Source organism: Oncorhynchus nerka, linkage group LG14, assembly GCF_034236695.1.
Source record: "Oncorhynchus nerka isolate Pitt River linkage group LG14, Oner_Uvic_2.0, whole genome shotgun sequence".
Classification (NCBI taxonomy): Eukaryota; Metazoa; Chordata; class Actinopteri; order Salmoniformes; family Salmonidae; genus Oncorhynchus; species Oncorhynchus nerka.
This window is the reverse complement of record NC_088409.1, coordinates 56,479,042-56,495,232: the sequence shown is the minus strand read 5'-3', so window position 1 is coordinate 56,495,232 and position 16,191 is coordinate 56,479,042. Positions and strand designations below refer to the sequence as shown.

The following is a 16,191-nucleotide window of genomic DNA, read 5'->3' as shown; positions in this document are numbered from 1 at the left end:
GCACAGATGCTCACAGCTAGACATGATTTAGACCAGTGTGATGCGTAAAGTAGTACAGCTATAGGTAAATCGCTTTGCTGTTTGCATGTTTTCGTTTCAATACATGTCATTGTGCTGCCTTACAAAGCTCTCTGTAGTTGTACGGTTAATTGATTCCTCCTTTGGATCATACCAAACGGATGAACATAGTAACTGTATTCCATGACAGAGGTCAAAATGAGCTAGACTATAGATCAAACACCGCTGCAGCATGTCTGTTTGAATTCTATGAAATCAGGAGGAAATAGGATCCAAGACCATTCGACAGCACAACAGGTTACTATGAGATCTTTCGCAATCGCATGTCAATTGGGGCAATAAATTCATGAAATCGAATGACATTCTGTGAACAATTTTGTCCTGTTGTTTTTTGATGGAGCGGAGTGAATGTTTGATTACCATCCAATTACAGCCTTCAGACGGATAGATACGGCACTACAGGGTTAGACTAAGGACCAAGGGAGAAGAAGACAACACAGTTCCATAACCAACCATTGATATCGTTCCACAACTGTATTTTCGCCAGTTGTATGCATCTAAACCAGGGGTGTCAAACTCATTTCATGGAGAGCCTAGTGTATGCTGTTTTTTCTTTTGTTCTTTCAATTAAGACCTAGACAACCAGGTGAGGGGATTTCCTTACTAATCAGTGGCCTTAATTAATCGATCAAATAAAAGGGAGGAGCAAAAACCCACTGACACTCGGGCCTCTATGGAACGATTTTGACACGTGATCTAAACCAACAAGTAGGGAGCTGGTGTGTATTTCCTAGCACCAGTATATCTTACAATACTCTTTTCAACAGTAATAGAAAGATCAAGGTATTGGGTTGAATTTCGGACCATTTAATCATCTTATTGCAACATGGAGTTATTAGCCATCTAACACACGCGCAGGGTTGGATGTCACCCAGTATGGTGTTGGTTGTTACAATGTTTGGTAGTAGTTTCATTCCTTTTGGTAACAAGAAATTAAGCAATGTAGCTTGGTCTTAAATAATAGTCAAGCTTTTTCTATGACGATCAAAATTCAGCATTTTATGCCGTGGGATTAACATATGACTTTTAGTAAATTGTTTGCACATGTATGTGTGGGTGTGACAAATGTGAGAGAGGCTAGGAAGGGTTGTCACGACTTCCTCCGAAGTTGGTCCCTCTCCTTGATCGGGCAGCGTTCGGCGGTGACGTCACCGACCTTCTAACCATCGCTGATCCACTTATCATTTTTCCAGTGGTTTTGTCTTGTCTTCTATCACACCTGGTTCCAATTCCATCAATTACATGTTGTGTATTTAACCCTCTGTCCCCCCCCCCATGTCCTTGTTTGGAATTGTTTCATGTAGTGCTTGTGCACGGTATTCTGGTGATTACTGAGTTTTGTTTGACCCATTTCATGTATTGTTCTGTTGACGGTGGTTCATGTTTCACTGATATAGGAAAATTGCATTTGTGTGTGTTAGGCAGTGGTGACCCGTCATTCAGGGCAGGTCATTTTGGTATTGATACGTGTCACATGTCAGTTTGCAAACAGTGTACGTAAAAATAAAAATAAACGTCATTGAGTTAATAAAGCCGCATGCAAAAATGGTCTCTTTTTTGCTTTCTTGAGTAAGGCAGCTCCAAAATGCAGGTGTTTCAGCCTAGCTCAGTGCTTTTTCTGTGGTGGTGGTGGGGCTAGCTAGCAGAAAATACAGAGCGTTGTGCCTGATTGGCTCAGTTTTCTATCATGATTGGCTCAGTTTTCTGTCACTCATGGGACAGAATGTCATCCCCAATTCTAAGGTTAGAGCTCAAAAAATGTTGCCCCTTTGGGTTCTGCCATATATTTATATTAGAGGTGCCCATCCAAGAAGGCTCAAGATCATTGGTCACAGATAGAATGACATCAAATCACGTTATAGCTACAGTAGCTTTGATTGGACTGATCATGTCAACATCATACTTTAAAAATAAAGTCGACAATCAAATCCTTTTCAATCGTTGTCATATGAAGAGAAATTAGAGATAAAACGTCTCGGTGCTCATTGGCAATTGTACATAAACATTACACAACAAGTTGGAAATAGCCAATTCAACAATGAGTGGTTTGGGAAGGAATCAGTGGCTAACTGTAAGTTTAAGACAACTGAGAACTCGGGGAAAAACGAGCTAAGACTGGGAAAATACAAGTTGAATGACTGTTCAAAACGTAACAGTAAATCCGGCATCTTTCTCTTTGATGATAAAATTTGCCCACGAAGGACCGCCGTGACACTTTCCTGTTCAAGCACATCACAAAGTGAGTCCAACAATGTCTTATGCTGCTTCATAAATGATATAGGATGTCAGAGAGATGTATACTGTAGCTAAAGTAATACTAAGTGTGTGTTGTGAAGTAAGCTGTTGGTAGCCCATGTGCATCATCCTAATAATTTGGTCTATTTTCACCAACGTAGTATTGTAAACACATCGTTCATGGAAGGTGTGTGCTTGTTTTTGCTTATAACCTGTTTTAGAGAAATGTAATCATTGAATATTGTAAGAGCTTTCATTGTCTGCTTGTATGTAAGAACAGGCCTATGTTCTGAATTCTGTCTCTGTACATTTCAAAAGTGCTGAACAAATAGTTATATTGACTAAGTCTATCGTCTCTCGCTCATTAATGTCTTAATCGAAATTATGGATAGCCTCTTATCCGCTTGTCGTCCCCTTATGCCATAGTTTGTACATCTCAATTGTCAGTAGAAACCACATTTGTTGAAGTGTTACAGTATAAATTTAGTCCGTCCCCTCGCCCATACCTGGCTCGAACCACGGCTCGAACCAGGGACCCTCTACACACATCAACAACTGACACCCACGAAGCATCGTTACCCAGCGCTCCACAAAATCCGCGGCCCTTGCAGAGCAAGGGGAACCACTACTTCAAGGTCTCAGAGCAAGTGACGTCACTGATTGAAACGCTATTAGCCACCGCTAACTAGCTAGCCATTTCACATCGGTTACAGAAGCAAGTCAGTTATGTTTTTTTTTAAAGGCAGGAAATGAGGCTGAATGAACTGTAGCAGTGTTAAGGTGTTGGGACTGTTGTAGGCCCACCGAGGTGAAGACAGTTTCAGGTTGGATATTCAACGGATATTCGCCTGTAGCTTTCCTTATGTCCACCAACAGCAGTTAGGGACCGTCAATTATGGAATCTTGTCATCCTTTTTATCATTGAAACTTCAGGAGCCTAAGTCAGAATTCCATTGAACATGGATGGTGACAAGGGCTACGGCAGCGTGGCAGTGGGCCCTGAGATGTCAGGCAGTCTGGGTTGCTCTGCGACGGTCCCGCTGCTGATCACGGACCCCTAACCAGAGACGCCTAAAGGGCAGCCCATGTCTAAGGAGCAGATGGAGCTCGAAGCGGCGGGCTTGGGGTGGAGGAAAATACATTCCTGCCGAGTGCTGGTCTACTGGTTGGGTTGGCTGGCCTTGCTGGGCGCCTCTATCGCCATCGAAGTGCAGAGCCTCCGGCCGGTCGCTCTGCGGCTACTGTGGTGGCAGAGGGCGCTGTTCTACCGCCTGCAGCACTCACTGTTCATGGACGCCCAGAATGAGGTGCCAGGTGGTATCAGTTAAATTGGAGTCAAGCATACAGTAGCTGCACTATATAGACTGTCTTTACAATGTAAAGTGTGCATGCGCAGGGAAAGTGGCATCTAACATTCATAGTCATTCATTAAGTCATTTATTGTTATTGTCTTTAAGCACAAAACACACGAAAAATGACAAAGCAAACTTAATTAAATTAAGTAAATTAATCCAGGATAAGGCCTACTTAGATATACACTATATATACAAATTATGTGGACACCCCTTCAAATGAGTGTATTTGGCTATTTCAGCCACACCCATTGCTGACAGGTTTATAAATTCAAGCACACAGCCTTGTAATCTCCATAGACAAACATTGGCAGTAGAATGGCCTTACTGAAGAGCTCAGTGACCTTAAACGTGGCACCGTCATAGGATGCCACCTTTCCAACATATCAGTTCGTCAGATTTCTGCCCTGCTAGAGCTGCTTCAGTCAACTGTAAGTTCTGTTGTTGTGAAGTGGAAACGTCTAGGAGCAACAACGGCTCAGCCGCGAAGTGGTAGGCCACACAAGCTCACAGAGTGGGACCACTGAATTACGTGTAAACATTGTCTGTCCGGGCCTCCCGAGTGGTCTAATGGTCTAAGGCACTGCATCGCAGTGCTAGAGGCATCACTACAGACCCATGTTCAATCTAGGGCTGTAATCACAACCGGCCGTGATTGGGAGTTCCATAGGGCAGTGCACAATAGGCCCACCATCGTCCGGGTTAGTGAAGGGTTTGGCCGGGGGGGACTTTAGTTGGCAAATTGTGCTCTATCGACTCCTTGTGGCGGGCCGGGCGCCTGCAGGCTGATCTTGTTGTCAGTTGAACAGTGTTTCCTCCGATACATTGGTGCGGCTGGCTTCTGTGTTAAGCGGGCGGGTGTTAAGAAGCGTGGTTTGGTGGGTCATGTTCCGGAGGACACATGACTCGACCTTCGCCTCCCGAGCGAGTTGGGGATTTTCAGCGACAAGACAAGATCGAAATTGGGGAGAAAAAAGACAAAAATAAATAAGAAATCGTCTTTCCTCTGTTGCTTTCCTCTTTCCTCTGTACTCAGTACAGCCTCGAAGCAACGTCGGCACAAGAACTGTTCGTCGGGAGCTCCATGAAGTGTGTTTCCATGGCCGAGCAGCCGCACACCAGCCTAGCATATTGACCACACCGCTCGGGTCGCAAAATAAATGTAAACATATGTTATTCAATTATTGCACCCACAGTGCTCACGTGGGTGATTGAAAGATTAACTGAGTTTGGTCGGTCGTCGTGGTAACTATGAAAGTTAGATGCCAATCGCCATATAAAGTCCAAAGAAGAGAAAGCCTGGAAGGAGGAGAGATGACTAGAAACAATATGGTTGACTATTTTATGTGTGGATTAATTGTCGGAGTAGAAGACCTTGTCCATTTCAGGTAAAATACCTCAACATTTATATCTCAGGACACATTAGCTAGCAACTGGAAGCTAAATTGCCATAAATGTTTAATGCTTTCGACCTATAATTGGTTCAACCTATTATTGGTTCAGAGTTTGTTTTGATATTTCAACCTGCGTGTCGTGATCGCGTTTGGTGTGGGGGGACAAAATCAATTTGCGCACGATGGCGCACGCACGTGGCCGATTTGGGTACTGTGTAAGATCACCATGCGCAATGCCAAGTATCGGCTAGAGTGGTGTGAAGCTCGTCACCATTGGACTCTGGAGCAGTGGAAACGCATTTTCTGAAGTGATTAATCATGCTTCACCATCTGGCAGACTGACAGACAAATCTGGTTTTGGCGGATGCCAGGAGTACGCTACCTGCCCCAGTGCATAGTGCAAACTGTAAAGTTTGGTGGAGGAGGATTGATGGTCTGGGGCTGTTTTTTCATGGTTCAGGGTAGGCCCCTTAGTTCCAGTGAAGGGACATCTTAACGTTACAGCATACAATGACATTCTAGAAGATTCTGTGCTTCCACCTTTGTGGCAACAGTTTGGGGAAGGCACTTTCCTGTTTCAGCATGACAATGCCCCCGTGCACAAAGCGAGGTCCATACAGAAATGGTTTGAGATCATTGTGGAAGAACTTGACTGGCCTGAACAGAGCCCTGACCTCAACCCAATCGAACACCTTTGGGATATCAGTGCCCGACCACAGTAATGCTATTGTGGCTGAATGGAAGCAAGTCCCTGCAGCAATGTTCCAACTTTTTGAAAGCCTTCCCAGAAGAGTGGAGGCTGTTATTGCAGCAAAGGGGAGACCAACTCCATATTAATGCCCATGATTTTGGAATGAGATGTTCGATGAGCAGTTGTCCATATACTTTTGGTCATGTAGTGTGTGTATTTGGAAAGTTTTCAGACTGTTATCTTTTCCACATTTTGTTACGTTACAGCCTAATTAAACATGTATTAAATTATTTTTTACCCTCATCTCATCTTTCCCCTCATGTTTTTGCCATTTTTGCAGAATGTATTCACAATAAAAAAAGTATAAAGACCCTTTGCAATGAGACTTGAAATTGAACTGAGGTGCATCCTGTTTCCATTGATCATCCTTGAGATGGTTCTACAACTTGATTTGAGCCCACCTGTGGTAAATGCAATTGATTGGACATGATTTGGAAAGGCACACACCTGTCTATATAAGGTCCCTCTGACAGTGCATGTCAGAGCAAAAAAAACAAGCCATAAGGTGGAAGATAATGTCTGTACAGCTCTGAGACAGGATTGTGTTGAGGCACAGATCTGGGGAAGGGTACCAAAAAATGTCTGCAGCATTGAAGGTCCCCAATAACACAGTGGCCTCCATCATTCTTAAATGGAAGAAGTTTGGAGCCACCAAGATCCAGAAGGACAACCATCTCTGCAGCACTCCACCAATCAGGCTTTTATGGTAGAGTCCCATACGGAAACCACTCCTCAGTAAAAGGCAAATGGCAGCCCGCTTGGAGTTTGCCAAAAGAAACCTAAAGGACTCTCAGACCATGAGAAACAAGATTCTCTGGTCTGATGAAACCAAGATTGAACTCTTTGGCCTGGATGCCAAGGGTCACATCTGGAGGAAACCTGGCACCATCCCTACGTTGAAGCATGGTGGCAGCATCATGCTGTGGGGATGTTTTTCAGCGGCATGGACTAGGAGACTAATCAGGATCGAGGGAAAGATGAACGGAGCAAAGTACAGAGTGATCCTTTATGAAAACCTGCTCCAGAGCGCTCAGGACCTCAGACCGGGTGCAAAGGTTCGGGACAAGTCTCAATGTCCTTAAGTGTTCCAGCCAGAGCCCTAATGTTAACCTAATTATCCTAACCTTGTACATGAATTCTTCCAACCTGCTGCACATAGACACGGGAGGTAGTTATGGGGTGGGGTTGCTGAACTTGTTTTCCTGCGCTACAGCCGGTTATATCTGTCAGCTAATACAGGACTTGTAAAGGCCCAGTGTACTGCTGTTGTGAAAATTCAGGGAGTTCTGCAGCACCCACACATCCCGAGACAATGCTGCTGTGTAAATTCTCCTAACCTGCTACTATAAAGTCCCAAACGTCATTGGTTGTAGCTGTATCGAAGTGTCATGTTTTTAAGGAATCTCGTGGTATGGGGCAGGATACGGAAGTATGGAAGTGTTGGCACCACTTTCCCAGTGTAGGATTAATAACCCCTCCCACTAATGACTTATTATTCACAAATGACAATAGGCCTAATCCATAGAAAACGCTGGTTAAAGGCCGATAAGCCTACACAAGACAGTCTCAGGATGTGAATTCACTAACATTTTATAGAATAAAGTTGCAAAACACAATAATAATTAAATGGGTCTTCGTTGCGCTACTCTTCTAACCATCATAACTAAAGCCAAATAGCTTTGACATTTGCAAAATGGACATGCAGTTCAACCATGTAAGGAAAGTAGGGTGCCCTCTGCTGTTTTCTTTCAGAACTACATCGAGAACACATTCCCTGTTTGATACACTATTCAATACCGCTACGTCTGTCAGCTGTAGACCACTACTGTGGCCCACTGGTCACTGAGTCATTATATTTCCACTCTGTAGACTCTTGCATACCTTCCCTTATTTCATTCATTCTCCTGTTTCATTGTATGTTTAAACCAGTCACACTGCCTCAGTCCTGTTGCGTACAATTATCTCAACCTAACAGTATCTTTCTCTGTTTTATGGACTTGAGTCAAGTAATTGACATCACTCCATTTTAGTGTGTGGGGAACCTCTGTTTGTAAAGCTAGTTTCTGAGTTGTTTTGTGATGTGTAAGCTGCTACCTGGGTGTGGGGGGCTCTTTTTCTGGAGGGGCTGTTTCATCGGGACGCGTCCCCTCCGGACCTTAACGAGATCAATGAGCGAGTGGGTACAGTGCCTCAGATCCAACAACTGCTAATGGAGAGCCTCAAAGCAGGTGTGTACACAAAACAGATGCTAAGCTGAGGCCAGCTAGCCTGTATCCTCACAAGGACATTTCCAGAGCCCTTGAAAGATGCACTTAACATCGTATGTTCTGATCCACTATTCAAACTTCTATTGATTTCTGTGAGCTGGACCTGTTCGGACCCCAAGACTCAGTAGGCAACGACTCTGCTGTGCCCTCTGACCTCTCTGGCTCAATTCAGGGAGGATAGGTCTTGCATGAGTAGCAGTGGTGGAAAAAGTACCCAACTATCAAAGTAATGATACCTTAATAGAAAATGACTCAAGTAAAAGTAAAAGTCACCCAGTAAAATACTACTTGAGTAAAAGTATAAAAGTATTTGGTTTAAAATACACTTCAGTATCAATTGTAAAATGATGAAATAATTTCAAATTCCTTATATTAAGCAAACCAGATGGCACCATTTTCTTGTTTTTATTTTATTTACGGTAAGCCACGGGCACACTCCAGCATTCAGACATAATTTACAAACGAGTAAAAAATGTGTTTAGTGAGTCCGCCAGATCAGAGGCAGTAGGGATGTTCGGTTGATAAGTGCGTGAATTTGACCATTTTCCTGCCCTGATAAGCATTCAAAATGTAATGAGTACTTTTGGGCGTCAAGAAAAATGTATGGAGTAAAAAGTACAATTGTAAGGGGTGCGTACTGGCGGCAGAGAAGTCAGACGCAGGAGAGCAAAAACTGTGTTTCCCAGCACCTTTCCTCCGGACCGTACCCCTCCCACTCCACGAGATACTGAAGGCCATTCGCCCGACTCCTCGAATCCAGTATGGAGCGGACGGAGTACGCCGGGGCCCCCTCGGTGTCCAGAGGGGGCGGAGGAACCTCCCGCACCTCAGACTCCTGGAACGGGCCAGCCACCACCGGCCTGAGGAGAGACACATGGAACGAGGGGTTAATACGGTAATCAGGGGGAAGCCTATAACAAACCTCGTTCACTCTCCTCAGGACTTTAAATGGCCCCACAAACCATGGACCCAACTTCCGGTAGGGCAGGTGGAGGGGCAGGTCTTGGGTGGAGGGGCAGGTTTCGGGTCGAGAGCCAGACCCGGTCTCCCGGTGCCGGGTCTGACACACCAGACATAACGTGCACAAGCACTTACAATAAACAATACCGGACAAGGACATGGGGGGAACAGAGGGTTAAATACACAACATGTAATTGATGGAATTGAAACCAGGTGTGTGGGAAGACAAGACAAAACAAATGGAAAATTAAAGGTGGATCGGCGATGGCTAGAAGACCGGTGACGTCGACCGCCAAACATCGCCCGAACAAGGAGAGGGACCGACTTCAGTAGAAGTCGTGACAACAATATTTTCTTAAGGAGTGATGTAAAGTAAAAGTAGTCACAAATATAAATAGTAAAGTACAGATACCCCAAAAAACAACTTAAGTATTACTTTTAAAGTATTTTTTCTTAAGTACTTTACACCACTGATGAGTATAATTGTTAGATCTTGGTTTCAATTGTTATGTAGACTGAATGAGTTTTAATAATCGTTATGTTACCTCAGTATTCACTCAGATTTTGGTTGGAACAGGGTGTGGAATGATTTTGAATCTGTGGCAGACTCTGCATATTCAGAAAAGGTCAGACTGTTGAACAGTGCTCAAAATTGGTTGCCAAAGAATCAAAGCCAGACCAATTTATTTCCAGTTCATGTAAGCACAGATTTTTAACTGAACGTTATGTTGTCTGTTCGTGTTGTCTGTTCGTTTTAGACCCTGACCGAGTGGGGGTCGCATTAACATCTGCTAACCATGTGTATGTGACCAATAATATTTGATTTGATTTGATCTCCAGCACATCAGATGATGAGAGGTGCTGTGGCACTGCTAACACTTAACATACAGATCAAATGATACACAACTCACATGTACTGTTAAACCTGTGTTAAGCAAAATTATATTTTTGTTTTAGTTACTAATATAGTCTGATATATGTAAGGAATCTGTTAGGATTGAGGAATATGTAGTTCATGTTTTATAGCAAAGTAGTTGTGATTGAAGTTGGAATGTAACCTGTGTGTGTCATCTGTGTAGGATTGTAGTGGTGAAACAGTCTCTACCTGCCCTGAATACCTCTAGCCCATCAGCCAACATCTAATTGGTGGAGCTAGTTATGATGTCACTGCTGCCGCACGCGCATCACCTCCTGTCCTGACAGGAAGTGGCCATTGCTGTGGAGCGACACCTGTCGACATCCCACGGCAAAATTTGGCCCAGTTGGACGGTAATGACCCGACATTCTTTCTGTTCGTTCTTTCACAGGCTAGCGAGGATGGTGTCCAACTCATTATTGGCAAAATTACATCAATAGGGTGTGTGTGATGCCAGGTGGGTGGTGAAGCATCACCTGTGTTGCACAGAATACTCCTGGTTCAGATGATGACACTACCTGGATCACCTGTTGTCAAGTACGGAGAAGAAATAGCCCGTTCACCAGTAAGAGACCTGGGTTCTAGGGATGCAATACAGACTAACTGTGTCTGATGTGCTCCTACTTTAGTACAATGCCACACCAGTGAATCGCTTTCTTTCTGTGGTGAAGAATGTGTCTGTAGAAATGAGCTGGGAACATGAGGCAGATAAGACCAATGGACTGAACGACTCAGTTGGGGTTTGTAGTCCAAATGGGCTATTTTAGTCTAAAATAATATCACGCTTGTTGGTCTTCACATACCTACAGTATTACCACATATGAGCTCCGTGGTTCTACGACCTCTGGCACGTAGTTTATGTTTATACCACAGAAAGTCTCTCAGAATGACAGGTCTATTTTTCCTTTGATCTGTTCCTCCCTTCTATCCTTCAGGAACAGAGGATGCTCAAACGCTCTGCCTTGGCTCTGTTCAACTCCCTCAGTCGCTGTCGCCTCAGAGAAGAATCTCTCATTTATGGGAGCTTCACCTTCCTCCCCTTCAACACCACCTCCCTCCCCCCCTACTCCTCCAACTCCACCCTGTTCCCCTCGTCGACCCCTGTCGACCCCTCGCCTTCCTGCGCTCCTTGGGCTGTTTCCACTTTGTGGTGCTACTCAACCTGGGGCCCGAGGCCCAAGCCCTGGTCCCAGCCTGGGCTCCCAGCCTTCCCAATGCCGGGGTGTTTGTGATCTGCACAGGGATCGACCGCCTTGGCACCACCTCCCTGGAAACACTGAGGCTCCATGTCATCCAACTGTTTGAGTCTGGCAGCTACTCCTCCTAGGGCCTGTGGTCTGGGGCATTGGGCAGAGTGAGAGGGGCTAGGACTGGATGCAGGGGAGGATAACTAGGCAGAAATGGTAACTATTTAGTCATCGCTTCTGTTGCGCACAAATGGTAATGTGTGCCAGGGAGGAGTCAAGAAATTGTTTTTTAAAAGGATGTATCAAAATGTTTTTGAAAGGTCTTAAATCTTCAATTGTATAGTAATAATTTGTTCTGACGACATTGTCAACTTCAGAGGGTGCCAAATATTTGGAATACATTGCAAACACATTTTAAAGGCTATGGCTGTGTTTACAAAGGCAGCCCAATTCTGATCTTTTTTCACCAATTGGTCTTTTGACCAATCTTATCAGATCCTTTTCAGGGTGTATAAACACAGGCCTTGTACTGTTTGTTGTCATGAGTTTCAAACACATTAACAACATGTTTCAGTTGAGAAACAAATATTGTATGACGTATCCTGAGGTATGTAGCTGAATAATGTGGTGGAACATACAGTAAATCACTGAATGAACCACAATGATTGGTGGGAAGGTCACACATGTTTCTGGTTCATCCATTGTACATTACTGCCTTGAGTCACGTATTTGTGCCTAAAATCAAACCAGTGTGGAACTTAACATGGTGTGTGTGTGTGTGTGTACACACACGTCCTTTTGGCAATATGCAACCCTTCTAACTCTTGTGTGGAGAAAAAGATAGAAGAAAATCATTTTAGGCCAACCAAACCCAAAGAGAGTCAGCAGCCAGAGGAGTGAGTTTAAAGTAACAATTGCAACATGTCTGGGCCTGGCGAAAGTTTGCTGATTGCCCATTCTAGAACAGAGTTTCCCAAACTCGGTCCTGGGGCCCCCAGGTGCACGTTTTGGTTTTTGTCCTAGCACTACAAACCCTGCTCTAGGGAATGACACTTCTCCAGTGTGTGATTTCAACCCGGAATATATGCCGCGTTCAAAACAACTTGGAATTGGGAACGGGGAACAACGACGAGATGAGATCCGACTGGGGGAAAATAACTTTAAACGGTCATCCAAGTCGGAAACTCAGGCATCTTTCTAGAGCTCCATCGTGCCGACCAGAAGATCACGGATATGATTTGACCTCGTTCCCAGTTGAAATAACCACTCATCCTTGATGATTATGACGATGATGCAATTCAAGGGCCAATTTAAAAGCAGCTGCAGAAGGGTTAAACTAATCAAGTGATTGATGTTTTTTTTTACTGTGTTTGGTGTGAGTTGACCAGCCACAGAGGCGGGCCGGAGGGAATGGCTGACGTTTTACGGGCTCCTAACCAACTGTGCTATTTTGTTCCTTTTTTCGCACATTTTTAAACTTTGTACATAATGTTGCCGCTACCGTCTCTTATAACCGAAAATAACTTCTGGACATCAGAACAGCGATTTACTCACCTCGAACTAGACAAAAAAATATATATATTGAATGAGTCCGACGCGAAGGATATACTGCTTTCTCCGGAATTTTCTTGAAGAAAAGGCAGAGAAAAAGGGGGCAGAGGTCGGAGTGCCTTCTGGGAATTCTTAGGCGAGTGAGTAAACCCCATCTACCATCAGTCCTATTAGGCAACATAGATAGAACAGCTGCCTCCGGTAAGACAAGGGGTGGCGGTCTGTGTCTATTTGCAAATAACAGCTGGTGCACGAAATGTAATATTAAGGAAGTCTCAAGGTTTTGCTCGCCTGAGTTAGAGTATCTCATGATAAGCTGTAGGCCACACTATTTACCAAGAGGTATATATATTTTTCGTAGCTGTCTATTTACCACCACAAACTGATGCTGGCACTAAGACGGCACTCAACAAGCTGTATAGGGCCATAAGCAAACAGGAAAATGTTCACCCAGAAGTGGCGCTCCTAGTGGCCTGGGACTTTAATGCAGGGAAACTTAAATCTGTTTTAACTAATTTCTACCAGCATGTTAAATATGAAACCAGAGGGAAAAAAAATCTCTAGACCACCTTTACTCCATACACAGAGACGCATACAATGCTCTCCCTCGCCCTCCATTTGGCAAATCTGACCATAACTCTATCCTCCTGATTCCTGCTCACAAGAAAAAACTAAAGCAGGAAGTATCAGTGATTCGCTCAATAAGGAAGTGGTCAGATGACTCGGATGCTAGGCTACAGGGCTGTTTTTGCTAGCACAGGCTGGAATATGTTCCGGGATTCTTCCGATGGCATTGAGGACTACACCACATCAGTCACTTGCTTCATCAACAAGTGCATCGATGACGTCTTCCCCACAGTGACCGTATGGACATACCGGAAGCCATGGATTACTGGCAACATCCACACTGAGCTAAAGGGTAGAGCTGCCGCTTTCAAGGAGCAGGACTCTAACCCGGACGCTTATAAGAAATCCAACTATGCCCTCCAATGAACCATCAAACAGGCAAAGCATCAATACAGGATTAAGATTGAATCCTACTACACCGGCTCTGACGTTCGTAGAATGTGGCAGGGCTTGCAAACTATTACAGACTACAAAGGGAAACCCAGAGTCTACCAGATGAGCTAAATGCCTTTTATGCTCAATTTGAGGCAAGCAACACTGAAGCATGCATGCATGAGAGCACCAGCTGTTCCAGACGACTGTGTGATTACACTCTCCGTAGCCGATGTGAGCAAGACCTTTAAACAGGCCGTGGGGCCAGACGGATTCTTCACTGACATTTTCAACCTGTCCCTGACCGAGTCTGTAATACCAACATGTTTCAAGCAGACCACCATAGTCCCTGTGCCCAAGAACACCAAGGTAACTTGCTTAAATGGCTACCGACCCATAGCACTTTGAGTGATTTGAAAGGCTGGTCATGGCTCACATTAACACCCAGAAACCTAGACCCACTCCAATTTGCATACCGCCCCAACAGATCCACAGATGATGCAATCTCTATTGCACTCCACACTGCCCTTTCCCACCTGTACAAAATGAACAACTTAGTGAGTATGCTATTCATTGACTACAGCTCAGCGTTCAACATCATAGTGCCCTCAAACCTTATCACTAAGCTAAGGACCCTGGGACTAAACACCTCCCTCTGCAACTGGATCCTGGACTTCCTGACAGGTCACCCTCAGGTGGTAAGGGTAGGAAACAACACATCTGCCACGCTGATCCTCAACACAGGAGCCCCTCAGGGGTGCGTGCTCAGTCCCCTCCTGGATTCCCTGTTCACACATGACTGCATGGCCAAGCATGACTCCAACACTGTCATTAAGTTTTCCGACGACACAACAGCCTGATCACTGACAACGGTGAGACAGCCTATAGAGAGGGGGTCAGAGACCTGGCCGTGTAGTGCCAGGATAACAACCTCTCCCTCAACGTGATCAAGACAAAGGAGATGATTGTGGACTACAGAAAAAGTAGGACCAAGCACGCCCCCATTCTCGTCATCAGGGCTGTAGTAGAGCAGGTTCCTTGGTGTCCACATCACCAACAAATTATCATGGTCCAAACACACCAAGTCAGTCGTCAAGAGGGCACGACAACGCCTATTCCCCCTCAGGAGACTGAAAAGATTTGGCATGTGTCTTCAGATCCTCAAAAGGTTCTACAGCTGCACAATCGTGAGCAACCTGACTGGTTGCACTGCCTGGTATGGCAACTGCTCGGCCTCCAACCTCAAGGCACTACAGAGGGTAGTGCGTACAGCCCAGTACATCACTGGGGCCAAGCTTCCTGCCATACAGAACCTCTATACTAGGCGGTGTCAGAGGAAGGCCCAAAAATTGCCAAGGACTCCAGCCACCCTAGTCATAGACTTCTCTCTGCTACCACACGGCTAGCGGTCCCAAAGCGCCAAGTCTAGGTCAAAAAGGCTTCTTAACAGCTTCTTAACAGCTTCAAGCCATAAGACTCTTGAACAGTTGATTAAATGGCTGCTCGGACTATTTGCATTGTCCACACCCCACCCCCCATTTTTTACACTGCTGCTACTCTCTGTTTATCACCCATGCATAATCACTTTACCTCTACCTACATGTACATATTACCTCAATTACCTTGACTAACTGATGCACATTGACTCTGTATATAGCCTCGCTACTGTTGTTGCTACTTAATTATATGTGATTTCTTATTTTTTAAATTGTTTATTAACTTCATTGTTGGTTAAGGACTTGTAAGTGAGCATTTCACTGTAAGGTCTACCTGTTGTATTCGGCGCATGTGACAAATAGTCGCTCTGGATAAGAGCGTCTGCTAAATGACTTAAATGTAAATGTAAATACAATTTTATTCAATTTTATTGCAAGTATTTGACTTTGTGTTGTTGCCCCAAAGGTATAATGTTTTTCATGGTACATTTATGATTATCAAACAAGCCAAACCCATTAATGTAATAATAGTATCTAAATATCAGTATCTAAACATGCTGCTAATCATTCATTAGTTGAATTAGTTTGAAGAAACAAGTGTAATTATTGGCAAAAGACCAATTAGTGGAAGAAGATCAGCATTAGGATGCCTCTGTAAATGCAGCCTTATACAGTCACAAACAACCACCTGTGGTAAATCCAACTGTTCTGAACAACTTATCTTTGCTTCTCACCCCATTCCTACCTTTAGCCAAAACTACTGGCACTCAATTGTTTAGTTTTATTCTTCCCCGATTTCTTAAATCTCACTCTTTACTTCCTCAGTAATATTCAAGGATTCCAAAAATATCCGCCTCCTTCCATGTAAAATGTGAATATTTGACAATCAACCAACCAGGTCAACAGATATAGAATCCCAAAACCAGCACGCCCACTTCTCATACACCCACAGGGGGGTGCACTACTCAATATTACGAAAGTGTTCTTAATGTTTGGTATAATCAGGTGGCCCAATTCTGATCTTTTGCCCAATTATTGGCAAAATTGCTCATCTAATTTGTCAGA

At 44.3% G+C, this 16,191-nt stretch overlaps 1 pseudogene; it reads left to right on the top strand.

Moving 5' to 3' along the window:
* Nucleotides 1-2,493: 2,493 nt before the first annotated feature.
* Nucleotides 2,494-11,280, top strand: LOC135575051 (amino acid transporter heavy chain SLC3A2-like; annotated as a pseudogene).
* Nucleotides 11,281-16,191: the final 4,911 nt, after the last annotated feature.